Raw genomic sequence first — 6,850 nt, forward strand, 5'->3', positions numbered from 1 at the left:
CTGGTTGAAAATCGATTAAATATGTGACTTCAAATCGATTGAGATGCTAAACAATCGGAATTCAATTAGGGATATGTCTGAGGGGAACTTACTGATTTTTTATTTTCGTCTTTCATCTGTATAGTGCATATTAAAGTTCATAAGTACAACTGATTTATGGCGGATCGCAGACTTATAAGTGCATTACCGCCACTTATCTCTCAAATGGACTATTGATACTGTATCTACAATCTCCGTTAGGAGTGTCAATAAGATAGGTGGCGGTAATGCACTTATAAGTCTGCGATCAGCCGTAAAGCAAGAAGAAGAAAAAGACCCCTCCCACGCAGGTTGTAGAAGAAGATGCGAATGTGTTCTGACATTGCGGTGAAAATCAGAGGTAAAAAACTATATATAAATACTGTTCAGTTTCTTGCACAGACTGATAATTTTTACACATCAGTGTATCGTCACAAGCCACAGGGTTTAATTTGGTTTTGTTTGTGAATGTCTTTTTTAATCTCAAAGCCATGATTCCCATCCACTTGCCATTATATGACTGACAGACTGCAACAGTTTGTGTTAAAAATCTGTTTGTGTTCTACTGATGAACTGGGGGTAAGTTTGTCCAAGCAATAATAAAAGGACACATTTAATTTATAATTTGTCTTAAATATCATTTTGTAAAAAAATAAATTGTGCATCGAATCATGAAATTTAAATCGTGAAGTGAACTGAATCGTGAGTTGAGTGAAACGTTACATCCCTTAGTTAAAGTATCCTTGCCAAAAAAAAATAGTGCTAATTCTAAACTATTGCAGGACAGTGCTAATTAAGAATTAATGCAAATATATCTTAAACATGATAATTAACATAAATATGTACATTACTCTGGCAACATACTACACAAGTACAGACACATTACACTGAGGTGTTAACCAGATGCATATTAAAGTTTCAACACAAACTGCCCTTGGCAAAATGTTATAAAATTAAAATAATTTTCCAATGCTGGAAAAATGCTATTGGTTATCATGTTAAAAAGCACATAGCTTATTTGAAATATTTCTGTTCCTTCATGCATGGCAAGTGTAGGCCACCTGATTTCCTACCAGATGTTGTTATTTATGTATGCATTTTAAATTTGTCCGAGCGCACATCTTCAGATTTTGTATTTTCTACTCTGATGTGATGTAAATATTAATGCTATGAAATATGCCTGGCGACAGCTTAGGTAAGGATTATTTAAAGTCGGCTCCAAATTTCCATTCGTATCCTTTGGTATGAATGCATGTGCTACTTGCAGGTCTGTGGGATTCCTCTATCTTGGACTTTTTGGACCACAGCACACAAATACATAAAATATTTCATTTTAGTAGATCATGGAATAAAGCCAGTGTGTTAAAATGCCCTGATTTAATGCTGCTGTTATCCAGGATGCTCAAGACAGGGGCTACACATCTTCTCTTTTGCTTTATTGCATTGGCCATGTGCAAGCCGTGCATGGCTTGCTCAAATTCTCTTTGAGCACCGAACCTTTTTTATGCACTCCACTGGTTAGTTGTGATTTTGTCAGATGGAACCACTCACCTGTATTAACACGCTTTCCTAAATGCACATTTTTCTTCTTACACCCATGGACTAGTTGAAACAAGTCACTAAAAACCTATGATTCACTGACCTTTGATTTAACATGTTTTAGTTGTATCCCAAATTACAGTATGTTCAATACTTATTTTTGTTAGTTGAAATCTAACAATTTTGACAGAATTTAGAAGTCAGTATTATGAGTTTATATCTCACAATTCAGTTTTTTTTTCTGCCACAAAAAAAGGAAATTGCGACTTTACCACACAATTATGACTAGTTTCTCGCCATTGCGAGTTAACAATATCTTGCAATTCTGAGTGTATATCTTGCCATTGTGGGATTTGTGAGGACAAAAAGTAAGAATTGTGAAATATACTGTAAACTCTGAATTGTGGAAAAAAAAAAAAAAAAAAAAAAAATATATATATATATATATATATATTTTTTTTTTTTTTTCAAATTTCTACATTTATTTTAATTCTATTGTGGAAATGGGCTTTCATACCTATGCACTATTGACAATGAAAAAAGAAAAAAAAAAAGTGAGGGATTTACTTTGAAAAAAAAAAATCATTCAGAAATTGTGAGTACATTTCCCAAATAATTACAGAGATTTATGAATGAAATGTAAAATGTGTAAAAATCCCAAATGTATGGATTTATTTATTTTATTGACTTATTTTGTCCTTTAGCGCAAACATTCCTCACTCCTGCTTTTTTATTTTTTATTTTTTTGGATATCTGAAGTGTGAAAACTTACTCTGTATATTTACTGCAAAAAGGATATGTACGCAAATTGATGCGCACCTCTTTATTTGAAATTGCTTTCTTTGTCGCTTCATCCAACTTTACTGCGTCCTTTTGAGCTCCTGTGATGTCCAGAGCTGGCTATGAATATTCTGTCAGGCAGAGAGTTGAATAAAGTCAATAAGGAATAACTTCTCCCCTTGCTATTTGAAGCAGTTAGATGATGGATGCCTTGCATTTACCGCTAAGCGCTATCTAAAGCACTTATAGCCACTTTTCAACCCCCAGACAAGGCAAAAGTAAGCTTGACTTTTTATCTGCTTTTATCCCAGTGCATACTTGCCGTCTTTAAAAAAAAAAAATCAGTTTTACTATTTTATCCTCCCATAATGTAATATGGCGAGCCAAGCACTTCCTGCATATCATAAGGTATTGAAAGGTACAATTGAATTAGACTAAAGAGCTCTAAAGAATGGAGGGTACTCACATTCTCTTTTTTTGCTGTAAATTGACACTGAAATGGTCTGTCTCACGCCCTCTCAGATGGATAACTTGCATATTAACTGGCTTGAAGCAAATTGTGTCAGAATGGGGCAGAATGCAGTAAATGAGATATCTATCGCTTCAGATCGCATTTCCTCTCATCAGTGGCCTTCTTTATTTCCTCACTCCCGTTAATGGGAGTTTATGACGTCTGCTGATGACCTGACCTTGACTCCCCTTCCACGGCAAATGTACTTTGTTCCACAGAACTAGAGCACAGATAGTATCCGCCAAACGAGGCGTGTAATTTGTGTTGCTAAACATCCCGCTTCTGACACCTGTGAACTAGTTAAATTAAGGGGCAAGCGCTTACGTTTTTTCTAACGTCAACATCTTCCAGCATACATTTTTTCCGAGTCTTAGACTTAATCGGGGCCTCTCGTCAGATTGACACTGTGTGGGAATATCTAACGCTCCCAAAAAAAGAAAAGCTTTGAATATACATATGATTAATAATTAATTCCATACTTTATTCCCCTTTGAAAGTTATTATGCAGAATAAATATTTCATTTGAGTACAAGTCTTACATGACAAGTGCGCAAAGACAAGGGGTAGTAATGGCACGCGGTTTGACAAGTCTATGTAGAATTGCGGTCTGAGAGTTGGCCTCCCTTTCTTATAAATATAGCATTCGAGAGACGCCTCTATTTTTGGTCATTTCCCATGAATGAATTCCCTTTTCTGACTCCTTAAACATTAGTGGCACAGAGTGTTTTCAGAGCCCGTACGCATCAGTCGATCGCGAGGGTTGTGTTATTAGTGAGCTTGAATCAGAGCGTGTTTCCCTCATGAATTGATCAAGTTATTCCAACTTTAGATGGCTTGATCTTCAATAATGCGGTTTTTGTGCTTGTAAATGTGACAAGGGTTCCTTCTGTTTGAACTGGCTTGTTGTCTGTTGATATCTGTCTCACACCTCCTGATCCATCTGTCTTTCCTCCTCCTCTGCATCTCTGTCTCCATCTTCTCTCTCTCTTTCTCTCCCCCATTTCCTGATGTGCCGCAGAGAGACACAATTATCCACTTCATTTGAGTCGCCGTGATAATGGTTGGCCCAGCCCTCTCGGGGAAATAGGTAGCAGTAATTGTGAATGGTGTAATGAGTGTGGAATTGTGAGCGTGCTGGGTGACACCATTAGAATCGACCCGCTCCTGACCTCAACCCCAACAACAAGTGAGACCCCCCCAGCCCTCAAAGCACAGCAACCGCACCACAGCCATTTCGCTTCTCGGACAATTAATCCCAGCCTTCCTTCCATTTGTATTCCCACTGTTCCTCTCCTTCTCACCTCCTCTCCACTATGAATTCTGACACACTTAACTGGGCTTTTATCAAGTGCAGTGCAATAAATCAGACAGGATGTGACTTTCTGAGTCCCAGGGTTCCTGCCGCCATGGGAAACATTTGAAATATCAGAGCAGATTTAAGATTGTGATTTCCATGCTTGGAAATAACACTTTGATTACAACTTTAGTTAGTTTTCATGAAGTAAGCATGAACAATACTTTTACTGCATTTATTAATCTATTGTAATGTTCATTTCACTGTTGTTCAAAAGTTTGGGGATGGTAAGTCTCTTATACTCACCAAAGCTGCATGTATTTGGTTAAATATACATCATAAACAGTAATACTGTGAAATATTGTAAAAACTATAAATAACTGTTTTCTATTTTATTATTTAAAAAAAAAATGTATTCATAGGATGTCAAAGCTGAATGTTTAGCAGCCATTACTCCAGTCTTTAAATCATTCTGATGTGCTGGTTTGTTGCTCAAGATCAACATTTCTAATTATTCTTAGAGATGAAAATGATTGTGCTGCTAAGTGTATTTCCTCAGAACCCCCTCTCCACCCCCCAGGATACTTTAAACAGTTTTAATAGAAGAGCATTTATTTGATCAATAATCCTGAAAAAAAAAAAATAATATATATATATATATATATATATATATATATATATACCATTATAATAAATAAAAATAGTACATTTGTAAGATTTCAGTAACATTTTTGTGACTAAATTATTCACTTATTATTGAACACTTTATTTAAAGTTCCAATTCTCGCTATTAACAAACCATGAACTACGACTTTTGCCTTAATAAACTTTTCTGTTTCTTATTAGTGAGGTAAATGTTCAATTTAGGTATTGGGTAGTTTTAAGGATGTATAATGCAAAATATTTGCTTTTTAAGTACTAATAAACACCTAATATGTTAATAAGGGGCATGCTAATGAGGAACTAGTTAATAGTGAGAATCTTCCTATATTAAAGTGTTACCGTTATTGTTAATTATTCATGAATGAAATTATAATAATGAATTAATTAAATACACGATAATATATTTATAAATGAACATAGATTCATATTGTGCTATAAATGGTTATTCATTTTAAAAATATCTAAGGCATTAAAGACCGAACCTTATTGCATTGAATAGAGTAATAAAAAAACGAACTAGAAAAGCAATGGTCAAAAGGTGTGAGACCCCTGAAGACCACAAAGAAACAAAGTGTGCTACGGGTGGCACAGGTTACAGGTTGTTACCAGTTGTCGCATTGCATCTGCAAAAGAGGATGATACGCCTCCCTCCATTTAATCCTGCTGTAGGGTTTCTATTCACCTTTACTTTCTCAAAGCTTCTCCTGCTGCTTTCAGCTGCACGCTGCAGCGTGTAAGTGGATCTGTGTAAGATTTCACCGTCGGAGTAGCTTGCACATTACTCAAAGGCACTGACACCTTTGCACCTGCAAGCAGACAGGTGAGCGGAGCGCAGTGACGTGCCCCAATTATCCGGCGTGGCATGCGTTAGTGAATGATCTGGCTGGAGAGAACGGCGGGGTGCTGAGGAACCGCAGGGGGCCTCCTGACCTGAGGTGCTATTAATCTGGGTGCAGAACAGCTGAGAAACAGCTCCACTTGTGTGTTTGATGAGCCGCTTATCATGGAGCCCCGCTGCTTCTGAGTGCGGATGTGTGGGGCTCTCTCTTAAAAATGCTTTGTATTAATTAACCCCCTACCCACGGCTCCCCTGTTCAGGCTGATCTCCGCTTGGCTTTTGTTCTTAATGTACTAACTTGAGGTGAGCGCATGAAGAGTAACTGAATGGAGCGATGGTTTAGTGCAGCTGTTGTATTTGTGAAGTTTGTGAGACTTGAGCCTAGTGAATATGTTGCCAGCACAAGTCAGTTTGTGTCAGTAGTTCCAGTTTCATTTTGGGATTATATAGTGCTCTTTCAGTGCATTTGACTTCTCAAATCCTTCAGTACTTTTTACATCCAATTATAATTAAATTGCCATTAAAAGAACAGTGATTGGGGCTCGTCAGATGCCTAAACCATTCTCATAATTTCATATTCCTTTTGCTCAGCAAAACAGCTTTTGCTTTTGTGAATCAGGCCCATTTTCTCAGCCTTAATTAAGGGCAGACAACAGGGCCTGTCTTGTAAAACTCAGCTGTACACTTAAACCAGCTGTCACAAAGCTGACATCAGTGTCTTAAATCCCCGGCGAGCAGGCCAGCGGTGACAGCGTTGTGGAAGAAACGTCCTTTGGTGGAAAGCATGATGTAGTCTTAAAGTAAAGCCGTGGCATCTCGTGGCAGCCACTAGCCTTTTCGCTTTTAATGAGAAGTCCGTATCTGATTACGAGGACACAGATATCTGCCGAACTATTCAATGTCATGAATAGAAATACTATGAAACTGGAATTAATGTGTGACCTTTGTATAATAACATTTAATTTTGACTGTTTGAACGGAAGCTTAAAGGTGATATGGACTGCCCTGCGAGGGCTAAAAGAGATTTTCACTATAAAATTGGTTCCAGAGAAAGGTGGTGCTAAGTCCACCCATACGATTTTTTTAATATTTATTACTGGCCTTTTTGCCAATTTTATTATAGATGAAATTAAAAGAGAAGACTGAAAATAATGGGGATAAGGGAAGGGGAAATGGGATTCTCAAATGTCGTGAGCCAGACTTAAAC

General features: G+C 37.2%; 1 long non-coding RNA gene across 1 annotated transcript in view; it reads left to right on the forward strand.

Moving 5' to 3' along the window:
• The first annotated feature begins 261 nt into the window (after window positions 1–261).
• The window catches only part of LOC132123558 (uncharacterized), a 71,770-nt gene continuing 65,181 nt past the window's right edge, over window positions 262–6,850 (forward strand). Inside the window, exon 1 of the long non-coding RNA XR_009426535.1 lies at window positions 262–379. This is a non-coding gene — a long non-coding RNA (uncharacterized LOC132123558). The remainder of the gene's footprint in view (window positions 380–6,850) is intronic.

Source organism: Carassius carassius, chromosome 3 (genome assembly GCF_963082965.1).
Source record: "Carassius carassius chromosome 3, fCarCar2.1, whole genome shotgun sequence".
Lineage (NCBI taxonomy): Eukaryota > Metazoa > Chordata > Actinopteri > Cypriniformes > Cyprinidae > Carassius > Carassius carassius.